General features: G+C 42.0%; 1 protein-coding gene across 2 annotated transcripts in view; it reads right to left on the bottom strand.

Annotated features, from left to right (window-relative positions):
• Nucleotides 1-21853, bottom strand: part of gabra3 (gamma-aminobutyric acid type A receptor subunit alpha3) — a 118337-nt gene extending 96484 nt beyond the window's left edge. For both annotated transcript variants that reach the window (XM_085288546.1, XM_085288547.1), the window contains exon 1: nt 21443-21853. The gene's annotated coding sequence lies outside the window, so the exon portion shown is untranslated. The remainder of the gene's footprint in view (nt 1-21442) is intronic.
• Between the last annotated feature and the right edge of the window lie 2040 nt (nt 21854-23893).

Below are 23893 nucleotides of genomic sequence, written 5' to 3'. Positions count from 1 at the left end.
GTTTAATGAAAGCTAAACATATTTAATCGTGTCTGAATATAAAGCGAAGTGACTTCGAAGAGGTTTTATTAGTGCTGAACTTGGCAGGAATCGAAGTCTCTCACTTCCTGCTTTTACCGAGATCTACTTAAGGAAACATCCTCTCCTGACTGAATGTTAACAGGGCCAGAAAAATGTATGACATCAGTGGTTTATTAGCATAAAGGACATAATAAAAAATATATAACAGATGGAGTTATTTTTATAGAGACGGATTTGGACTTTTCATGCCGAGCGCACACATTTACATGACAGCAGAGAGGGAAAAACAGATATCTGGCTTCCAAAAAAATGAGACCAAAGTGGTTGAAAGCAAAACACTGTCACAGCCCTTAAACCTTTGTCATTTGATGTTCAGAGAGTACTTGAAACTTTTTTGGAAATAAAATGTACACAGTGTGGTGACAGTACGTGCATGTGACATCAAATGAGATTTGATATTCCACAAGGCAAAGCTTTCATGGGATTTAGCTTCTCTCGAGGAAACAAGTGATAAAACAGTGAGAGAAAGTGCAAATTCCTGTACATACTTGCAGCTACCGCACTGTTCAAATGCACCAGTGAGCCATATAAGGCCGCTCCCCGGCCAGTTTTGTCACGGGAGTGGAACGGACTCAGGCGCAGACTGAGGTAGCACAGTTCAACGACACTTTATTAATCACACTGGTGCACTATATACACGTGAAGGGGGGGGAAACACCAGGGTCCCGGGGATCACTTGGCTGGGGAGACACACTTCTTCGCACTCGCTCTGCTCCTCGTCCAAACAGTCTCCACACAAGCAGCTCAGCTCACTCTCCTACTCACGGGGTCCAGGGGTCACAAAAGGGCTGATCCAGGTAAACCTGTTTACACAGACGAGGGTAAGTCGAAGGCAAACACGGGAACAGTAGAATCGCAAGGAAGCCAGGCAATACTAACGAGAGTTACTCAATATTCCAGCGACGAACAGCTCAGAGCCCCAGCCTTAAGAGCCAGAGAACTGCAATCCGCTCGAGATCAGCTGCAGGTGCGTGGGCCAAGGGCAGGAGCCCAATCAGAGCTCCGCCCAGGCAGACAGGTAGGAGAGACAGAGTGAGAGAAAAACAACAAACACTTGTGGCCACACTGGGCTGGCCGGGGAGGCACAGGGACCATGACAAGTTTGATCAATTACGACCCATTTTTACTTCCCCTTTCACATGTAAGAGTGAGAGAGCAGAATACATTCACAGCCAGATTGATCCAACAGTCCCTTCGGTCTGAATAAAGCCGATTTGGCTAACACCTTGATTCAATATTTCTATACACCATCAAAAGTTCTCACCTGTCAAGCTACAAATGGGAAAGATCTGCAGCATAAAGCTTACCCAGTTGAGCACATTTGCACACATGGAGCACAGCTTCTCTATAAATACTGCTGAGTCGACTATATTTGAGATCCATTTATTAAATCTGCAAAGCATACAATAAAGAAATGGCTGGAATTTGATTCCAACAGAGCTCAACAAAATGCATTCCCACTCTAACCCAGCAAAGCGAACAAAGCTAATATGTCATAGAGAGCATCCCATTATTCACAATATTTTCCAGTCGCTATCAATTATTTGTAAAAGTAATTCCTATTATAAGAGTGGAGCTGAGAAAATAAATGCTGAAATCAAACATGATTATAAGGATACTGTAATGGGGCAATTTTGCCTGCAATAACATTCATTACTCTGCTGGGAGGAAGAGATTTCATCAGATAAATAGAATAATCATGTAAATCAGTGCGACTTTTACAATTATAACTAAACTAGTGCGGCTCTGCACACAAGTCAGCGCCGCCACAGCTTGAAAAACTGGAAAGCAGATGTTAAACCGGAGACAGGGTGGCTGCCTCGTAGGTGTAATCTGTCAGAGTTCATCAAGGACTCCTGGTGAAGAGCATTACCTTTTCTAGCACTGACCACCTGTGCACATGCGTTAACGCTGGCCTTGTTACACTGTGTGCAGCTCAAAGCCTGAACAATCCAGAATGAAGACCTTGAGTCTTGACATTTCCATTCTGCACCTTTGATAGAATCTCACTGATACGTCTGCTCTATCACAGATATATTTATCGCCATGTTGTCCAGAATCTGTTTATGTTTTTTACTTTTTACAAAAGGCAAAATATTTCTGTCCTCTATGGTATCGTTGAGGATGTAAATGCTTTGTGTGAATAATAGAAAAATATGAATGACAGAAAAAGTTAATCAGTCATCCATCCAGCCATTCATCTTCTTAACCACTTAGCCGATTCAGGGTTGTGGAGAGGCCTATCCCAGCTGTCAGCTGTTGAGAAGCAATCAAGTAATTTTCTGCTAATGCAGTTTTAACACCATCATAAAATAAATAGAAAAAAGTCTTCACAAAGCTTTTTGGGATAACGAAACCAAGTCCCTGTTTGTCCAAGATCAGAGGTTGTTTAAGAGAAAAAATAACTTTAGATCACATAAAGAAATGAAATTTCCATCTGGTGTCCTTTCAAAAATGCATGAAATGCTACATGTTTTGATCACTAGAAGACTGATTGTCAACTAATATTTCCTTGAGCATTAATTTATCAAGATGAAAAAAAGAAGATTTTGTCTGAGGCACAAATTTTAGATCTACTAACAGACATCGAAAGTACCACATTTGGATCGTTTATAGTTCCTAATAAAAGCCACAAATTTTTTGCATGCTACTGGAAACGAAAACACGCGAGCTTTAAATGTGCTGCTCATTGTAAATAAGAGATGTTTTTTCTCTGACCATTAGCACAAATATATTCTTAGCAGAAAATAGATGTCAAATGGAGTATTTTCACACGGCTTAAGCAGGCAAAATTCCTTCAAAGCTGAAAGCATTACATGGCCAGCAAAGCAGGTCCCCACATGGAGGGAAAATTAATATCCCAGTTCAGACTGTGACAAGTTCTGCATCTCCTCAATGGATTATGATTACAGCTGGAACAAAGTCTTTGCCCAGTAGGAGGCGAATCAAATTGGCTGACAATCAGAAGAAGTAGGCACCAGAAGGAAAGGATTGAGAAGATGAACAGTTTAAAGTATTGACTGTTTACAGAGTTCCCCCACTAATGGTAGATTTCTATTAGGCTGGAGACACTTTGATCATCTGTTTTTTGTGTGTAAATGCTTTATTTTAAATGCTGCCTTTTCTTTTCCTTACATATTTCTAAATTTTAAAAAATGGTCCAGTCGCAAAAATGGAGGAACCAATTTCATCATGGTGGCAGTCCACATCTGAGACTGTGTACGTCTTCTACTTCAATTAAAACATCCTTGCAGAAGCCATTATTGACGGTGCAGTAAGAAAAAAGAACATATCTCTTTAGATGTACGTGAAAGCCGGACTGATAGATTTGCCGTCATCTTACTCTGAAGCTATATTGATGCTGCTGCACAGAACTAAGGCTGAACACAGTGAGACATGTTTAGCCAATCAGTTAACAGTGACATTGCTATGGGAATACAAATGAGCGTTGCCTGGCAAAGCGTGCAATAGATACGCCATGTACTGGCTCGCCAGAGAGAAAGGACATGTGAATTCAGATATAATGAAATGGGGAAGATAACGTATACGGTAGAAGATAAATTGCCCTGAGGCAACTCTGGGCTAATAAAAATAAGCAATAAGGCTCAAAGTCTGGACCCAGTTTCGTTACTATAAATCCATTTGCATTTAAATTATCACGTGAGAAATCAGATTTAGGTGACGATGCACCCTGCTAACTGGCCTGGGGTGGGGGTAACCTGCATTATTCATGTCACAGCATGCTCCACTTGTTTGGATGGCAGTAATTGTTATATGATTAACCTGCTGGCTGCTCGCTTGATACATTTTCTTAAGCACCTCACCGATGTCTGATTGTTGGAGTAAACCAATCCTTTTATCGCGGTCCTTTGCCAATAAATTCAGGGGAAAATGAAATCGAAAAACAAGTAGATACAGATACATTGAGACAGCGCTCGCTCACCTTATTACCGTCTAAAGTGTTGGATTTCACAGCAGCCTCAACACACTTGGTACCTGGAGGGGATGCTTTCAAGGCTTTCATCACTGAAAGAAATTTCACAATGAATCCAAGTTCATTTTTCTTCTCCATAACCCATATTAAAAATTACCATGCTAACAGCTGTCATCAAAGATTCGAAGAAATCAGATTAATCTCATGGTCATGTTATGAACTCAGAATAATTATCTGTAAAAGGCTTTCGAGGAAAGAATATCCATTACTCAGCTATGAACAGTCAGTTGTTCACCGTCAGATGCCAAGTCACAGCTCCATCGAATACGCTTCCCAAAAGAGCAATGGCTGCAAGCCAGAACACAATAAATCATGAACAAGGAATCACTCTGTACAGAGTAGCTCACAATCCTGTTCATTTTTATCTTTCACATCCAATAAAGTATACGGCTACCAAGACAATTTTAAGATGAGGCCAGGAGCAACAGCAGCTCAGCCTCTCACACTTTCACACCGTCTAGTTTTGTTAATGAGCTGTACCATCCATACCATATTGAAGTTTTCAGGCACTATGCAAAATGCTTTTTCCAAGTGCTACTTCAATACATTCTGAAACACTAATGAACCATTACTTTAATCTGCTGTCACATCACAGCGGATTTCATTTTGCCGAGCTAGGTGTGCTTTACTAATTGGTGAAGGGCTGAACGGCACCCACGGCCTGGTTGCCGCAAAAAGGTTAAAAGAAATCATACGGTCACTATCACCGACACCTAAAACGAGTCACAATGTGCCACCTAGGAAACTTTTCTGCTTTATTTTTAATTATAACAATAAACGTGGATTGTCCAGTCTAATGGCTATAAAATAATGACATCGCCTGCATTTAGACTTGGCTTTAAGTCTTTTACACCAGCCTGTTTTACATACCTGGGGAAATGAAGACGCACAAACACGAAGAGGTAAGTGCTTTTATTTTATTCTGTAGGCTTTGTTTGGTAGCTTAAATAGCAGCTAGTGGAACAACTGGTGTACCTGTGAAAAAGAACCTCATTATCTAAGGAGACAAAGAAGGTGAAGAGGGAAAGTGAAACAAGAGTGAGTCTTGGACAGGCTTGCACTCACTAGAGAGAGGCCCTAGCCTGCAAAGGCTAAATGAAATTCAGACAGCATTAAGTTGACTAGTTATGTAAGGAAAGGTGCCTACTTATGAGCCTAATACGACTGGGTGTTTTAAAAGAGGACGTGACCTGGTCTTTTAGACAGCAATACTGACAAGTTGTCTGTTACCACTGCAGAATCATTTATTTGTTGGTCCATTAACCTAGTGCACCCTGACTTACATCAAAGCTTTCTAGGACATAAAGTGAGTCTGGAAAATGCAACAGCATTAATATTTCAACATAAAAGACCATTCATAAGACTGACAGATAGTCCCCCAAAGTCATCAGTTAAACAGGGTCTGAAGAAGCAGGGCACAGCGCAAATATCTGTCCAACTTCATTTTGTCCGTAGAGTTGTGTGGTTCTTTCCATGTTTTCAGGTGCATGAGTGCAAAAACACGACTCGGGCTGTTAATTCTCCAGTGGGTCTTCCATGTCATTGCCATCAATCAAATGCTCTGTATGTCACTTTGAATCACTATTGTAGGAAAGACGGTCCGTGCATTAACATGTCAGGGATTCTTCACTGCTAGCTGCAGGGTTTTCGGTGCGGCAGCGTCAGTTTGTCAGACAATTTGCTGCTCCGGACCAGACCAGAATATTTCAATAACTGTCCGATGGATTGACGTGAAATACTGGACAGGCATTTGTGTTCCCAGAGGAGCGAGGCTGACTTTACACATCTTCTGACATTTCCTCTACAGCAGCAGCAAGTCAAAAGAGCTAATTTTGTACGGACGATGAACTCTAATGACTTACAAATCCTAAAGCACAAACATGAGGTTGGCATTTGTGATTTGGAGCTAAATGTCTATTGAACTGGTTGCCAAAAATTTTGAAAGCGTACATGCCCCGTCCTCAGGATCAAGTCCGAAAAACTGTGCTAAAGCTATGACGTAATAGAGCTGAATTATTATATTGAGTCATCAAATTTAGATGCCAAAGACAGATGGTCGTGGTGAATCCAATATCGAGATAGACCTCAAGGTAAATACTGACTTCTGCAATGAAAAGAAGATCAATTTGGAACATACATAGCAAGGTTTACAAATTAAATCCCACTCTTCTTTGTTTTTTAAAATAATTTTTGAGAGCTAAGTCTTGTAACTTAAGAGTATCATACTGAAAGGGAAAGTACTCACAGGCAGGGTTAAGATTCAGAGTAAGTAGAAGCTATAGTCATTACTAACATGCATGACAGCTATATAGCCCAACTGTAATTGGAATGCAAGGTTTCACTCCCAGGTAATAGCCATACAAAGAGCAGGAGAGTTCAGTACACGCACTATACTGGCCCAACAGAATAATTTGAACTATAAATCAAAAATCCATGCAGCAGTTCACCTTGAAGCTCTACAGGCTTGTCTTTGCCACTTAGTGCTAAATTGTGTTAAATATGAGTTCTTGTTTTTGTATCCTACCTAAACAAGGATATACTGTAAGGATTCAAGGATGTATTATATAACAATACACAATATAAATGTGCAGCAGAGTGAATGGGGATAGTTTCAAAGGCGAGACAGTTGTTTCATTTGCGGAAATAAATTGAATGTGATCTGTTGTTCCAGTTAAGATCGACCTAAATTTCAATTTGAAAAGAGCATTTTTAACATTAGAGAAAGTCTATTAATATCTTGCAAAGAATTAATTATAAAATAAGAAAGGAATAAAACATCAGTCACAACGCTTTACCTTGATGAGTATTTGCAGAAATATGCAATCTTAAAAACTCAACAATTTCCACTGAAACCTGAATAATTACCTTAATCTGATACAGATTACCCAAGTGAGCAAGAAGAATATTATTTCAAATGGTAATGTATTTAACAAGCACCGTCATCGGACTGAATTTTAAATAGGCAATTCGTATTTAGACTTATCGTCAGTCAGCCGAATACATTATGTAGGCTCTGGCTCTGCCATAGGCAAGAGCTGGCCACCCATTTCTCCATATGACACAGAGAGATATTACTGATGGTGTTCTTCCATGGAGTACATCAGGCTTGCAAGAAATAGCAAATCTTATCTCAAGAGCAGATGCGCTGCATCAAAAAAAGGCCTTACGTTGCAAATGTGGATCCCACAAATCTAAAGTTGCACACTGAGTTTCATTGCCTTCTTATTACACCACACAGATGGATGGAAAGACAACTTTGATCCAGAGACATTGCTACAGTGCACAAACGCATGTACAGCAAGTTATTCGCAGCATTTCCAGTGTCCCCTACCACTCCATGTTGTCTTTCCCCGGACTGGATAATAACTGTTTTTCTCTTCAGCTGGATGAGGTGCGTGTGAATCTGAACAGAGCTGCGATCTGCTTTGGGCCCTGCTGTGAGTCTCTGTGGATGAGCTGTTTACTGGCGCTTTTTGTGTGGCCAGTAGGATCCCACTTAGTGTGAATGATGGCAGCTGTGAGGGTGCCTCTGGCAAGTGTGACTCCGACTATGGCTGCTCGGTCTCATGTAGAGTATAACGCCAGCTGCTCAGGCTGAGTAGCACTCCAGTGAGCACGACCGATTGTGGCTGAGGTAAGCACGTCTCTGGCGAGAATGATGCTGAACGCAGCAAGGGGTGAGCACAACCCTGACTGTACCTCACCAAAAACATCATCTTGGTGCATCTGGATGCTTGAGATTGTCACTGCATTAGTCCAACTGTGGCAAGTGCGACTGAGTTTCTGTGGAAGGCGTAAGTGCAGGCTGCTGCCACGCAAGCTGGCAAACTGGTGAGGGTGATTTTGTGATCACGGCAGCTTTGACTGCTGGAGCAGCAAGTTATCACTCTGGTGGAGTTTGCTGGTTGGGCAGAGGCTGCGATGAACACAACAACAACAACAACAACAAGTGTGACTGCAGCAGTGGTGAATGCGACTCAGTAGAACATGGTTCAAGCTACACTATTTCAAGCACAAATGGAGTGGTGGACTGTTGGGCTCCAGCACCTTCAGTCTGGACACACACAGTTGACTATTATTGTGGTTACAAAGGTAGAAAGCATCCATTAATTTACATGTGGCCTAGATCACTTGAATTTAGTTTTAGGATAAAACCAGAGGTTAATGTAGCTATGGCAACTGACTAGAAGATAGTTATCCTGACTTTGAAACATGTAACTTAAATAACAGATACAAGTAATTCATAAAGAACACTGGCTTTAATGGTCCTGGAAAAGAACTTATCTAATGCACACCAAGGACATCTACACAGGGCTCAGTTATCACATATAACATCACTACACTTCATAATCTTTGACTGGGACTTTAATCTTAACAGAAGTAACAGCTAACCTGTTTTTAAAAAAGGCTTATATTTTTTTTTTTCATACAGAAAGAAGACTCCTTGTACTCTTGCTTTATTCAGGGCCCCAAAATGTACACAACTAACTAAAACAAAAAAAGAACAAAGTTTTTCACCAGCTTCATAAATCTTGGACAGCACCATGGTCGTAATTTCCTGACTTGTATGGTTGCCTTCTTTTCTTTCTTTCTGATAGAAAGTAAACTTGTGAGGTTACAGTCTGGTCTTAAAATAAACAGCAGCCAATGTTCCCAGCAAAGCTGTGAGTGCTTCCAATTCCCGAGGCACCGCTCACAATGACTAATCTTTTCACTCGTCTATCAGTTCAAAGATGTAAATGTTTCAAAGTTCATCTGCTTCACAGAATGCACCTGAGATATACATAGTAATCGTACTATCAGCATTATGGAAAATGACAGTATAAAACACCGCTATTTCTGTCTACATTACCTAACATCATCAAAATAAAATATAGCTTCTACGTGTAATTCTTAATAACACTCAAAAAACCCATCGCAACAAAAACGATATCGTGATTGAGCGTGATTTTCCGCTCCTTCCTTCCTGCCTGCATTATTTGGTTACTGCAGCTTACTGCAGTCAGTCCGTGTAAGGTCACACCGCTTTAGTCTTTTGCTTTCAACACTGCGCAATCTAATTCACAAAAGCAGCCTTTTATCATGAAAAGTACTTAAAAAACATTTGCTGCAAAGTGGTATTTACCCATCAATAGAAAAATCCAGCTAAGCACAGAAACATTCAATCAATTAGTCAAGTGGCAAACAATAATTGTAAGCATTGATTACTTGGCATTTTTTAAATTATAGCTCAGTAGCTGCATTTGAATTGACGTGCATCTTGAGTACATACAATTTATTTTTGTGCCCTCTCTCTGAATAGACTTCAAGGCCAGCAAAACTCCCAACAATGGCTTCCAGTGAGTTTGTATTCACTAAAGCTCCCCTGCTCTTTTTTCCTGCTTTCCTCATCCATAATTGAAAACTTTTAGACTTACTTCTTGAAAACTCTGACCGTAACTCGTCACACAACACTAAACACAGACCACTGGGCCGTTCCAGTTTATTGTGTGTGTGTGTGTTGCAGGTAAAATTCAAGTCAACTACATAAAAAAATAAAATAAAATAGGAGTGAGCTCATGAGGGCAGGAACGGGCAATATTAAGAGAAAAAGACGGCATTCTTTTTTATGATACGCAAGCTTCCAATTTCACTTCATCCTCATTTCTTTTCTACTGAAAATGTAATAAACCTGACTAACATCTGAATAAGCATGTCATGTCATTCAAATACTTGTGTAATACACAAATGTATAGAATAAAAGACGAAGCCTTTGTTTCAATAATAATTATGAAACTATAGTCAGTTAATAACTATGAAGAGGATAGCTCAAAAGGTCTGAAATTTGAAAATGCAGATTAAAAAAACATAAACATTCTGCATTAAAATCTACAATATACAGCAAGCTGTGGGTAGAGAGAACCGGTGAGGCGATACATTAATGATTGACTAGATGACTCAAAATAGCCAGTATATCTGTGGTTACTGTGTGGGAAGGACCTGGCAAAAAGGAGCAGTATGTTATGGAGGTTATGGGCTTGTTCATAGGCATTGGTATTCACAATGACGAGGAAAGACAGACCTCAAAAGGTTCTGTAGCTTCAGTCTTGATGCCAGATAACACAGTGCACCTTTAGAGCTCTTTTCAGTCCAGACTTAGGCAGCGTGTTGACCTTTCACATGGAAGCATGTGAAAGGTCAACAGCACATTAGATATGGATGCTTTTGGCTCACTGGAGTATGTGATTCATAGAACTTCATGGCAATAAAATATAATGTGTCAGAGGTGTTCTACTGGATTGAGGACAGGTGAGCCTGGTGGCTAGTCAATGGTATCCATTCCAGGAACTGTTTGCACTCACCATAAGAGGACAGGCACTGTCGTGTACCAGGAGGACCCCGGGACCCAGAGCACCAGGTAGGATGTGTAGGGACTGACAGTGGATCCAAGATTACATCCCAAAATGTAATGGCAGTCACAGGGCTGTGGCCCAGCCTATAGAGGTCTGTGTCCCTTCATGGATATACCTTCCCACACTACCACTGTCCCACCATCAAACCGGTCATGTTACCACGTCCTCTCTGGACCCTTTTTTGTCTGTCACATGTGCTCAGGGTGAACCTGCATTTATCTGTGAAAAGAACAGGGCACCAATGGTGGGCCTGTCAGTTCTTGTATTTTCTGGCCGAATGCTAATTGAGCGTCAGGATGCTGGGCAGAGAGCACAGAAACCAATGGAGGATGTTGTGCCCTCAAGTCACCATGTTTGTGATTTTTTTTTGTCAGACACATTTACATCAATGGTCTGCTGGACATTGTTGCGTAGGGCTCTGACAGTGCTCATCCTGTTCCTTTTTGTACAAAGGAGCAGATTCCAGTCCTGCTGATGGGTTAAGGACCTTCTGTCCAGCTCTCCTAGAGTAACTGTCTATCTCCTGGAATCGCTTCCATGTTCTTGAGACTTCGCTGGGAGCCACACCAAACCTTCTGGCGATGGCATGTATTGTGCCAGACTACCTGTAGAGCCTCTGTACGGTCCAGGCATCACCTTATGCCACCGGTAGTTACACTGACCCTAGCCAAGTGCAAAACTAGAACAGTCTGAACAGTCAAAAAAGATGTGGAGGGAAAAAATGTCAATGGCCTCCACCTTTAAAACTATTTCTGTTTTGTGATTATTTCATTGTTGCCCCTCTAGTGGACATGTTTTTAATTTCATTAACACCAAAGTAGCTGAAACTGATTAACAAACCCCTCTGCCAACTCTATCCCACAAGTTTAACTGACGTGACGCTAAACTGTGAATATGCATCAACAGCCCCAATTTGCTTAGACAATATCTTGAGAGGAAGCTGTACCTGGAAGAAACCTTTGCAGGCACAAGGAGAACAGGAGAAAACTCAGCCTGGTGGGGTTTGAACCAGGAACCCTCTAGGGATGAGGCAACAGTGTCCTCTCCACCACTGTGCCACCCAGTTAAGACAACAGAATCATTGAGCTATATAATTCCACTGACAGAAAATGTACTGCATCTTTGCAGGACTGCCAGCTCTTCCTATTTTAAACACGTAGCAGAAATGACCACGTTATCTGGGGGTCACTCACGACAGGTTTTACAGGAGGACAGAATCACCACAGCAAGTCATTCTGTCCTCCCAGGGAACTGTGTTCACATTCTTGGCAAGAAGTCAGGCCTATTCAAGGTGGGCGTCTCAATCCAGCAAAGTTGTCACCTTGCCTGTCTGCGGTTTTCATGGATATGTGTCGAGGCAAAGCCAAGGTCTGACTCCACAGCTCAGGGACATTACAGTGGTATTCTTGCTGATTACAGAAAAACATCATCTTTTCATCATCTTTTCCACAGTTGGGTTTGCTACTCACATTTGTGCACATCGTGTGTTAAAGGCTTTGTTTTATATAAATATCACTACCCTCCCATCACTCTTAGAGGACAAACTGACACTGCTGACAGCTGGGATTGCTGTTTGTATAGCCCTAGTTTCACAGTGAATAACCCTTCACAGGTCTCTCCTTTGGCTCTTGTATAAAGGTTTCATAAAAGTGTTTTTAGTGTAGTATATATTTTTTATGCAAGATGCAGTATCACATCAATAAAAGCTTGTGGCAGGCTGCAACCAAACAGCGAAAACCTGAGATATAAAAGATTTTGTTTTTGATGTATATTGTGTCTACAATGCACTTTCATGGGCAAATACAAAATCTAATAAAGTGGCACTGTCTCTTGATAAAAGTGTTTGTGAAGCCATAACATTTTAGAAAATCCATGCTTGCTTTTTTGTTGCCTCTCAGTAAGTTTTGAATATTTATAGCTGCAATAAAAAACACAGTAAAATGATCTTTCAAATATCTAGATAGCATTTTAAGTGCTCACAATGACTGCTTTAATATTGCAGCGCCTGCTTTGTCTAAGCTGCTTGAAAGCTTTTCACTAAAGTGAAAGGACAGGAGCATCCCCTCTGTTTTACCATCTCACTGGACGCCTGTTTTAGCATAGATTTTTTTTTAGAGCTCCTAATGTTTAGTAGTCTTTGAATGACCTAGCCCTGGCTTGTCTCTCAACTTAAGCTGCCTTATGGCTCGGTGTGCAGCCTGAAATCCTCAGACAGGAGCAACCTGACAGTTTTTCTGTCAAGGTTAAAGACTAAAGGTGACCATGCTGTTGTTGTCAGAGCTCCGAAAACTTATGAGCCACTTTCCAGCAAGATCGTGTCACAATTAAAGCTTTTTTCTTAAAAAAAAAAAAATCATCTTTGATATTTATTCTTCTTGCATCCCTGCTGCTTTGACGGCTCTCAGGATGTCGCATTTCTTATCCCTAAATGACTCCCTTTGTTTAAGGCATTTATGTTTGTCAGGCATTATAACCTAGACTAACAAATTTCCTGTGGCGAATGGCGAGAAATCTCATAGTCACAGTTGTTGACAGGAACACTTTATGTTGTAATATAAACTGTAAAATCCCCTTTTGCATCTTAAAGATATGTTTCAGCAGCTATAATGACACCTACTCTATGTTTGCGCACAGCAATGCAACAGTGATGTAAAATAATCTGTGAAGAATACATTTTTACTGTGCGGTACCTGGTGTAATACAGTGTGGGTTGAGATGACATGAAGGTGGCCAAAAGCTACACACATTAAATAAAACCAGACACAATCATCTGGCAGCTTGTGATAAAAAACAATAAACACTATGGTCTCAGAGAGCAAAAAGACAAACTGTCTGCATGCAAATATGCTTTGAATCACATAGAAATCTTTACAGTACTTTGCATAGACTATGTCTTTAAGGGACAGTTCACGGTACCAAAATGATTTACATATTTTCCCCTCGCCTTTAGCGCCATTTATCCATCGAAATTGTTTCGCTGCAATTTGCCCAGTTTTGGGTCTATCTGTTGTACAGATATAATGGGATGTGATGGCAGTTGCTTGGGGAGCTCAAAGCACCAAAAAGTTACATTTTTAAAAACTCAGCAACAACGTCTCTTTCTAGAAATCTTGACCTAGTTTCTCAAAAGACCACAAAGTTGCAGTGAGTACTTTCATGTATAAACTACTGAACTACAACACTTTTGCAAACAATATTGCTCTGGAGAAGAAAGCAATCATCAACCAATGACAAGATGCTCATGCTTCGACTACTCTGACAGGATGTAAATGATGAGTGTGTCTCCTTTGACTGAGCTTTAATGTTAGCTAAGTGTAAGCTCTGCTTGACTGCCAGATGTAGCTCCATTTAAATAAAATAGTTCTCACATGAAACCACCCATGGAAAGGTTTGTGGACTTTTTGAGAACCTTGATCATAATTTCTAAAAAACAGATATTACTGCAGTTGTTGCTTCTTTTTTAAAAACTTACGAACACCACAAAAACATGGCACCCAGTTCCATTATAGTCAAGAAAGATCCTTACAGCCACTGTCTCCTCAATAGGGCAACACACACCAAAACAAGCTACAGAGACAGGCAGAGACAGGCTACAGAAAAGAATAATGTGTATTGGACAGTGAGATGGCTGTGTGAAAACGTCATGAAAACTTTTGAAAATGGATGATAAGTAAAGATTTACTCTTCAACTTTGTTATGAGTTTTGATTAGTCGCTACCTAAATAATGTTTTACATATTACTCCACATTTAATGCAATAAATTACTTAATTACTCAGCAGAAAAAGTCATTTGTTACACTAGTCATTGGATTACTTACACATTACTGCATTATTTAAGTATTAGTTGATATATCTGATTTTTTAAAGGACCAAATATCGGTATAACTTTTAAAAATCTTATATCAGTCGGGCTATATATTCTTGATAAATCAAATTTTAGTGACACCTGAATGAAGCACGCTGTATCTTAAAGCCCAAGATGTCATCTTAAAACTGCTTGTTCTGCAACTCGAAGGTATTTTACTACCACACTAAACACAAGCAAAAGAATTAAGTGAGAGGATAAAATACTACTGTTTTCCATGCTATTCAATATTCCAGCTGAGGCCTACAGTAAGTGTTATCTTAAGGGCAGTGCCAAGCCTCGAGTCAGCGAAGGGTTAGATAAAACGTCTGTGGGTCATTTGCACGTACACATTTTTGGTAGATAATATGAAGCCATTTAAATTGGTTCAAAGCCCAAACTCAACAGGCACCATCTAGATGAAAGGGCACAGTCAGATTTTGCCCTTGCTCTTGTGTGTTTGATTATTCTGCTTTTATTTTTTATTTTTTATTTAACAGCTCAGTCAAAAATATGCATAAAAGAACTGCCAGTAGAATTACAGCTGCAAACACCAGGATGTTACATAATAATGAACAAACATGCATGCCCCTCACATTGATCTCTTGTATCTTGATGTTCCACACACAGTCCCACTTGATACAGTAAAAAAATAGTCAAATACTTAAATATAATACTTAAAAGAAAGAAAGAAATAAAGAAGAGACAATTAAAGCATCTCTCTCTCACCCCTCAGGACCTTTGGTTCCCAATAATCCCCACTATCTTCAGCCGAAAACACTATGTTACCAGGGCAACAGCTGCATTGATGGTGTAGCTTCATGGAAGCGTGTGTGACAAAAGCGGTACCTGAAGCATCACACTTATAATTGCAATCAAGGCAGACCTGTGGCAGAGATGACTGGGGCTGAATTATTTCTGTGTCTCTAAGTGTGTGGTTTAAATTCCATACATGCACAACAGGAGACAAAAACTAGTGTGCAAGAAATTTATGTAGTCATGTAAATCTTTGCCCGTGTGCCTCCACTCCCTCTGCACACATTACACTTCACTGCATTTTTTACCAAGCACCTTGATTCATGAAAAGTACACTTGCCGTCTTTGCCAATAACCTTTAAGCAATGTTTCTCAGCTTATCTGGATCATAACCAAAAATCAGGCTACTCAATGTCTTTGCTTTAAAAAGCCAAAAATACCTTTTAGTCGACTGCCAGCCTCGATCAAAAGCCCCGATTTAATACTTTAAATCCCTTCCACTGATAGATGATGAAATAAATGCATGACTTAGGTAATTTCTTAGCGGACACACGCATTTTTAAAGTTATAAAGAAAGAAAGTATCCTTCTTTAAACACCATTTCAGATCCTGAATGTCTATAACAATCGCTGACATTTTATGAGTATCTCAGGACCTGCAAAGACAGTCTGCCTCTCAGGAACAGGCGGTCCCAATATGAAGCTTTAGGCTCTTAGAAGATTCTGACATTTGAAAGATTTGACTGTCAATCTTAAAGGTCATTGACAGTGTGAAAGACGCGTGGGGTTTTGAAGAGTGGGTGAAAATAAGTCAGAGCAAGGTGACGCTATATGTTATACAACCTTCAGCTTCTTATGCATTCAAGTCCCTAAATGACAATTTTATTTCAGGGATTACAGCATACAGATTATATAGAGACTCCAAAGCTGAAGAACGTTTCATTTAACAGTAACCGTGTGCCTGACACAGACTTCATTTGGGTACACTGCTCAGATAAATTAAAGATCACTCATTTGAATGTTTTGTGTTTTTAGTATTTTCTCTGTCTTGTTGGCCGGGTTGATGTTGCAGCTGTCCTGATATCATTCGAATATTTCCTCAGAGAAACATACTCCAACTTCAGCATCTTTGACTGCAGCTGGTGATAGCGATCCTCCACTCATAGTTGGAGAGCCACTTTAAGGCCAACCTGCAGCAGATGGGTGAACTGTGGCGAATATCATCACCAGCTGCAGTCCAACATGGTGGAGGTGGAGTCCATCCGCAAGATAAGAGACTCACTGGAGAGGCAGCTGATTATATTGATTTGTTGTGTGTACATCTATATCCACCACCCCACCCCACCAGTACAAATCCATTCAGCTGGAAACACTGAAAAAAATAATGAATTCATTAAAGATAGAAGTGTACCGAATCCTGCAACATGCTGAATGTTCGTCTAAAGGTTATCTTAGCCTTTATGAAAAACGGCTCAATTGAAAGAAAAAGAAATCATCCAAAAAATAAAACATCAAGTCTGACCTCTGATGATCTAACAAGAAAGGTTGGAATTGTTGTTGGCGCGTTGCGCAACTACAGTTCGGGCTCCTGCAGTCTTTTATCAAACAGCAGATGATAATTTGCTCTGCTCATAATGCACTTGTTGAAAATGCTTTATGCAGCCTTGGCAGGCGGTTCTCTACTTCCTAAATAAATGACTGGGATTTGCGTTCCACACATGATCATCCTCGTCAGGACTGTTCTGTCTCAGCCAAAAATACAGTAATAAAAGTCACCGCACTGGCGGAGGCTTTAACATAAACTACATTTAAAGGAGCAACTGCTCGCAGGGTGAAAATCAGTGACAATCATGGGAATTAGCATAAATCAGCGGGCGTCTGGTGGTAACGTTATTCCTGTGTGAACGGAGCTTCTGTGATTAATCGTCTCTCGTGCACAGAAATGGGGAAATGATTGGATCTCACATTAAGGGAAAAAGACTAAGGCAAGTGCAATTCTTGGAAGCTCCAAGTATGCAGACAAAGAAAAAAAAAAGTTAAGACAAAAGAAGTCAGCAGCTTCAACATACTGCATTTCTTGACTTCATCCAAAACAACAACATTAGGCTTTTCCGGGATGAGGAGAGCATCCAGAATCTGTGTGCTAACCCTGCTCTGCCTTCCCATGGTCCTGCTTTGCTCCACCTCTCATCATCACTGTCACTCTGTGGAGCCAAGCTGTAAAATTTCCCCTCAGAGCTTATTGGTCGTGACTGACACTGTCCTGGTCGAGGTTTCGGTGTATGTGGATGGCTCTGATGATTACCTCTTGTCAGCTGTTTTCATTATCATCCTCTGAGCGTTGCATCATGCCTGACTCCTGTGCCCACTTGACCTGTGTGGTGGAACCTCAGAACACACTGCCATCTCAAAAACAAGACTAACTTGTACGGAAATTCAGTGAAGTGGAGGGTAACGCCATTATTTATGCAGGAATTATTTTCTTTCTGCTCACAAAATACAAACTCACAATTATATATGTACAGTGGGGCAAAAAAGTATTTAGTCAGCCACCGATTGTGCAAGTTCCCCCACTTAAAATGATGACAGAGGTCAGTAATTTGCACCAGAGGTACACTTCAACTGTGAGAGACAGAATGTGAAAAAAAAATCCATGAATTCACATGGTAGGATTTGTAAAGAATTTATTCGTAAATTAGGGTGGAAAATAAGTATTTGGTCACCTCAAACAAGGAAAATCTCTGGCCCTCACAGACCTGTAACGTCTTCTGTAAGAAGCTTTTCTGTCCCCCACTCGTTACCTGTATGAATGGCACCTGTTTGAACTCATCATCTGTATAAAAGACACCTGTCCACAGCCTCAAACAGTCAGACTCCAAACTCCGCCATGGCCAAGACCAAAGAGCTTTCGAAGGACACCAGGAAAAGTATTGTAGACCTGCACCAGACTGGGAAGAGTGAATCTACAATAGGCAAGCAGCTTGGTGTGAACAAATCAACTGTGGGAGCAATCATCAGAAAATGGAAGACATACAAGACCACTGATAATCTCCCTCGATCTGGGGCTCCACGCAAGATCTCATCCCGTGGGGTCAAAATGATCATGAGAACGGTGAGCAAAGATCCCAGAACCACACGGGGGGACCTGGTGAATGACCTGCAGAGAGCTGGGACCAAAGTAACAAAGGTCACCATCAGTAACACACTACAACGGCAGGGAATCAAATCCCACAGTGCCAGACGTGTTCCGCTGCTGAAGCCAGTGCATGTCCAGGCCCGTCTGAAGTTTGCCAGAGAGCACATGGATGATACAGCAGAGGATTGGGAGAATGTCATGTGGTCAGATGAAACCAAAGTAGAACTTTTTGGTATAAACTCAACTCGTCGTGTTTGGAGGAAGAAGAATACTGAGTTGCATCCCAAGAACACCATACCTACTGTGAAGCATGGGGGTGGAAACATCATGCTATGGGGCTGTTTTTCTGCCAAGGGGACAGGACGACTGATCCGTGTTAAGGACAGAATGAATGGGGCCATGTATCGTGAGATTTTGAGCCAAAACCTCCTTCCATCAGTGAGAACTTTGAAGATGAAACGAGGCTGGGTCTTCCAACATGACAATGATCCAAAACACACCGCCCGGGCAACAAAGGAGTGGCTCCGTAAGAAGCATTTGAAAGTCCTGGAGTGGCCTAGCCAGTCTCCAGACCTCAACCCCATAGAAAATCTGTGGCGGGAGTTGAAAGTCCGTGTTGCTCGGCGACAGCCCCAAAACATCACTGCTCTCGAGAAGATCTGCATGGAGGAATGGGCCAAAATACCAGCTACTGTGTGTGCAAACCTGGTAAAGACCGATAGTAAACATTTGACCTCTGTTATTGCCAACAAAGGTTATGTTACAAAGTATTGAGTTGTATTTTTGTTATTGACCAAATACTTATTTTCCACCCTGATTTACGAATAAATTATTTACAAATCCTACCATGTGGATTCATGGATCTTTTTTTCACATTCTGTCTCTCACAGTTGAAGTGTACCTCTGGTGCAAATTACTGACCTCTGTCATCATTTTAGGTGGGGGAACTTGCACAATCGGTGGCTGACTAAATACTTTTTTGCCCCACTGTATATATATGTATATACATATATATAAATATAAACACTTATACTACTTTTCCCTGGGAGCCATTACCCCCATTTATTTTCTAATCACTCAAGATACTTTGCATTTTTACTGCATCACGTCTTACGGTGCCTCGAGTAACAATAATGCAAATCCCTGCAACAGTCTGCCTCTGTCTTTTATTTGCCTGCATCTGCACGCTGAATCCCAACAATAGCAATTACAAAATAGATTCTCTAATCACTTCAGATGCGACGGGTTCACACAAGTCTCACACAAGCACGGCACATCCATCTGTAGCTCTCGGATGAGACAGCACCTTCTCCTTCAAACAAAATCTGCTCTGGCTGACACATTCCCTGCTGGACAATAAATCTGAGTTTACTTCCTTTTTCACCACACACCCATGCACTGCGAAAAGGGTTCTGTGTGTGTGCGGAGACTCTCTCTCCGTATGTCTCAACAGATGAAGAAACTGGCTGAGAAAAGTCATTTACTTGTGGTCACACTCACGGGCGTCATCGCATTACGAGCCCTGTAGCTTGCAAGACTGAGAGCCGGATGACTGTGCATCACATCAAAACATGAGGTGTGGTAGGAAGAAAAAAAACATTCATGCATGATGTTGCAGAGGAGCAAACGCCTGAAAAAACGTGGCAACATCAGGGTGAGGGAGGGAAAGGATGAGCACCATTCAGTGCTGTGCTTGAGCGACGCCTCCCAGGTCTGGCAATTAAAACCAGCTCCTGGCCTCTGACACAGGCTGGATTCAAGCGTGGAAAAGATGAATGCAAGGATTCATGCAGGTGTACCACAGCTCTTCCTGACGTGTGTCTGCATATGGAGCCTGCTTGTTAACCTTTTCACCATGACACTAAAAAAAAAAAGACATGCAGGAGCAGATGTCTGAAAAGGTGCCACACTGTCTATTACAAAAAAGGAAAAGATCAGAACCAAAGGACTACCCTGTCAGGGACTCCATTCAGCACTCTGACAGCATGGATACCATTTGTTGTCACCCTTGTCTCAGGCAGCAAACAAACAGGAGATGCAAATTCTCTAATTGTGTCTTGTTTGTGTGTGTTGACCCAATTTCACATGATTTTAAAGAGGGGTTGGGATTGCTGGATTTACTTGTGCACTTGGGAAGCTCATGTCATTATTACATTTGCATCATTCCAGCTGGACATCGCTCAGCATGTGCGCCCACTGACACTCCATAAGCTACACCACGCGTGGCTAACTGACAGAGAGGATGACGAAAGAGATAGTCGTGTTCCCTCTCGTGTTGCGCTACGGCAAAAGCACACAACTACGCCGAATTTAAATGATTAAGAGCAAGAAAATCGTTTAAATAAGAAATAAAAAAACGCGCGTGCACATGGAACTGTTTTTCCACTGTCGTCATCTCTTAATCTGCTTTTTTTTTTGGTAAACTTGTCAGTCCCGGTGAATTAAAGAAAAAAAAAATACTGATATTAATAAAAGACAAACCGCAGTGGTGTTTATTTCACTGGCGGTGGAGTTGAGACCCTTCGCTTTAATGGAAGACGGTTTTTAATCCAAGGTTAAGTTAGCCTGTGCTCAACAGTCTTGTCACAGGTTGCGGTAGCTCGTTCCGAACACGATTCCCAGCACGCGGGGTCAAAGCACGAGCCCGGAGTTCCTGTGCAGGTGCGGCTTTTTTTCCCCTTCTTTTTTTTAATCATTACCAGAAACGTCTCGCGCGTCTTCACCGCTAATTGCCCATTAAGGGAAAGTAACAGCCGCTCAAGCAGTAGTGTCGCATTGTGCTGCTATTTTGACTGTCCTTAGAAGTCGACCTAAGCTTTTAAATAAACAAACAAATAAATAAAATTCAACCACCCCTGTGACAGGTGTATCTCCACAAAAACAACCCCCTCACATTTGTTGCTTACTACTTTAATTCGCGGGCGAAATCGTCGCGGTTGAGCAGAGCCAGAGCTAGTCGCATGCAAGCCGCGCATCCCCCTCACCGTGCATCTTTTCCACTTCAGCATGCGAGGGGAGACCTGTTAAACCATCAATTATACTGCGGTAGCTACACAAACAGCAGTTGTTGCATGTGAATGAAACATTGCCGCTGAGCCCATTTGCAACCGTCTCCGGCAATTATCCTGCCGGCGACGTGTGCGAGATCTTAACAAGAAGAAGAAGAAGGAAAAAAAATCGCATCACAGAAGACACAGTAGAGGTAATGACTAATAATAAGAAAAATAACAACAGTCTCACCAGCAGCAATGAGGATGATGTTCCTGCTGTTGTGTGTGTGTGTCTTCTCTCTCTCTCACTCCTGGCTTTCCTTGGAGTTGATGAGGTTCTGCCGTTTGGTCCGACTGATTTCTCCCTCAGCTGTTACCGGCCACTGGATTTGGATAATTTTTCTCTTTCTTTCTTTTTTTTAATCCAGCGGTGAAATAACGGGGGGAAGCGGCGTCCTTTCGCAGAGCTCTGCCCTCTTCAAACTAACCTTCCCGCCCCCTCCTTCTGCCCATCTCAGATTGGCGCTGGGCGGGAGGGGCAAACCTTGAACCTTGAACGGGGGCTGGTTTAGGAGGGGTGATCTGTCGCGCTGATCAAATCCCGCGTGGATGTTTGCGGGAGGGCTCACTGTTAACTGATCAGCTCGTCACTGATGTTCCCGACAGCTGGAAGGGGGCTCTCCCCCCCAGCCCCCCAAAACACACACCGCCCCCCACCGCCCCTCTTGTGCAGTTATTGCACAGCAACCTCCCAGGCGAGAGGCAGCAGTGAGTGGGCCCACTTACTCCGGCGGATTGAGCACTGACGCAGGTGCCCAAGGTCCAACCGCGACAGACAAGAGATGCCAAGCCTAAGAGCTGCTGCTGACAGTGATACAGCAATCTCATCTGAGTCATTGCAGTGGTAGGAAATGGGAGCAGATCATCCCCACTCTGTGACCTTGGAGGGGGGATGTTGTGGTCTGATCAAGGAGTGGAGATGGGAAAAATCTGGGCAAGGCAGTAGGAACACAAGACGTCTCAACCTCTGTTTGAACAAAGTGCCCTTTTTGCATGGCGCGTAATGCCACCTCTAACCTCTGCTCAGTCAGCAGCAAATAGTACAAGACTGCTCTTGTACTCTGCAACTCCCGGGTGTGCCGTGCCATACACAAATCTGTCAAGAACAGACAAAACTGCTGCAAGTGACCTGCCAGTGAAGCCTGCATTTTAAGTCTGCAGGCGATATAAGAACCTTTTTTTTCACAGTTCACAGTACAAATCCGCACACTTCTGTATTTCTGTCAATAAAAAAGACCACAAATTGTGCCTCCTGTCAGTCTTCATCTACTATCTGTTGCTTACATCAACAGTGCAAAATGGAAACAGTGCAACACTAAGTCAGCAAATTGTTATTATTATTATTTTTTAAACGAAATACACTACACAAACTTTCACTACATCCACCACTGCTTTCCTGGAAAGAGGGGAATTCCTCGCTGTGTGGTCCAGCCTAAGGCATCTCGCATCTTGTCCCTAATTAGGTTTCGTTGAAAGGCTTTTCTCCCCGCTCTCACTGGGGGTCTAAGGTTGGGGTGGTGTGCCTTTTTCATTTATCATTTTCATTTATTGTTTCATTGTGAAGCCCTTCGAGACTGTAATTGTAATTAGAGGCTGTAATAAACTTGATTTGCTGGGAGCTGCTGTGGGCGAGGGGAAGGAGAAAGAGAGAGAGGTGCTGGCCAGTTCTTCAAAGGAGCATGTGAGCTGAGGAGAGAGAGCGCTGGTACAGGATCCAGGCTGCTTCTCAGCCACGCATCCCAGAGCTATAACGTTCCCCACTCGGGTGTCTACATCACGGACGCCACAAGCCGCGGAAGCTTGTATGTTTGTTTTATGTGCGCGTAAGAGTCGACGCCTCGCATAAAAGGGGACCAGCCGAGAACATTTCACATCTGCTTCACTTCTTTCCCACGGCGATAAAATGAATTGAGCACAATGTGCCATTTCCATGCTTTCTGCAGTTACCAAGTGCTTTATAGTTCGCTTTATTTCCCTCCCCCCAAAAATTCCTTGAGCCGGCATAATCATGTCCTCCAGCTAATAATTATAAACTCTGGAAAGACCGACACTGAGGTGTGTGTGTGCGTCTGGGCTGCTTTTCTTAATTAGTCGGACAAAGATGAATCAGCCTCTTTTTTCTTTTGGGGGGGGGGGGGGGGGGGGTATGCAGAAATAGGACCACAGTGTATTTAAAAATAGATTTGACATGTTTTGTGTCATTTAAAGAGGAGTCACTGTCCATAGTTTAGTCGCAATTTAGTAACTCTCATTGCTTGATAACAACAGCTTCTGGGGTCACCCTGAATGAGGCACTTGTGCCTCAAGAGGTGCTGCTGGCCTAAAAGTCTGCTCTCAGCATCCCATGTGAAGGATGTGAATGTACATAGCCAATATGAATATGTTGTTAAGCTGTCTCATTGTTACATCCAACCCTTTGCCCCCCCCCCCCCCCCCAGCACCTAATGAGTGTGACCTTTTAGACATTTCGTATTCTCGAATATGAGTCTCCATGCTGTGTTTTTTCTACAATAATGATCTCATACTGAAAATTCAGGCAAAGGTGGCTCACTTTTCATTACGCCGTGTGGATGTGTGTGTATATGTAGCCAGGTCTGAGCCACAGGTGCACAGGTTTTCAGAGGCTCCGGTAAACAAGTGA

The sequence above is a fragment of the Mchenga conophoros genome, linkage group LG10 (genome assembly GCF_057382185.1).
Source record: "Mchenga conophoros isolate Kocher_MC1m ecotype Shallow Benthic linkage group LG10, M_conophoros_male_GT1.1, whole genome shotgun sequence".
Taxonomy (NCBI): domain Eukaryota; kingdom Metazoa; phylum Chordata; class Actinopteri; order Cichliformes; family Cichlidae; genus Mchenga; species Mchenga conophoros.
The sequence above is the reverse complement of the archived record's forward strand: the minus strand, read 5'-3'. Positions and strand labels throughout refer to the sequence as shown.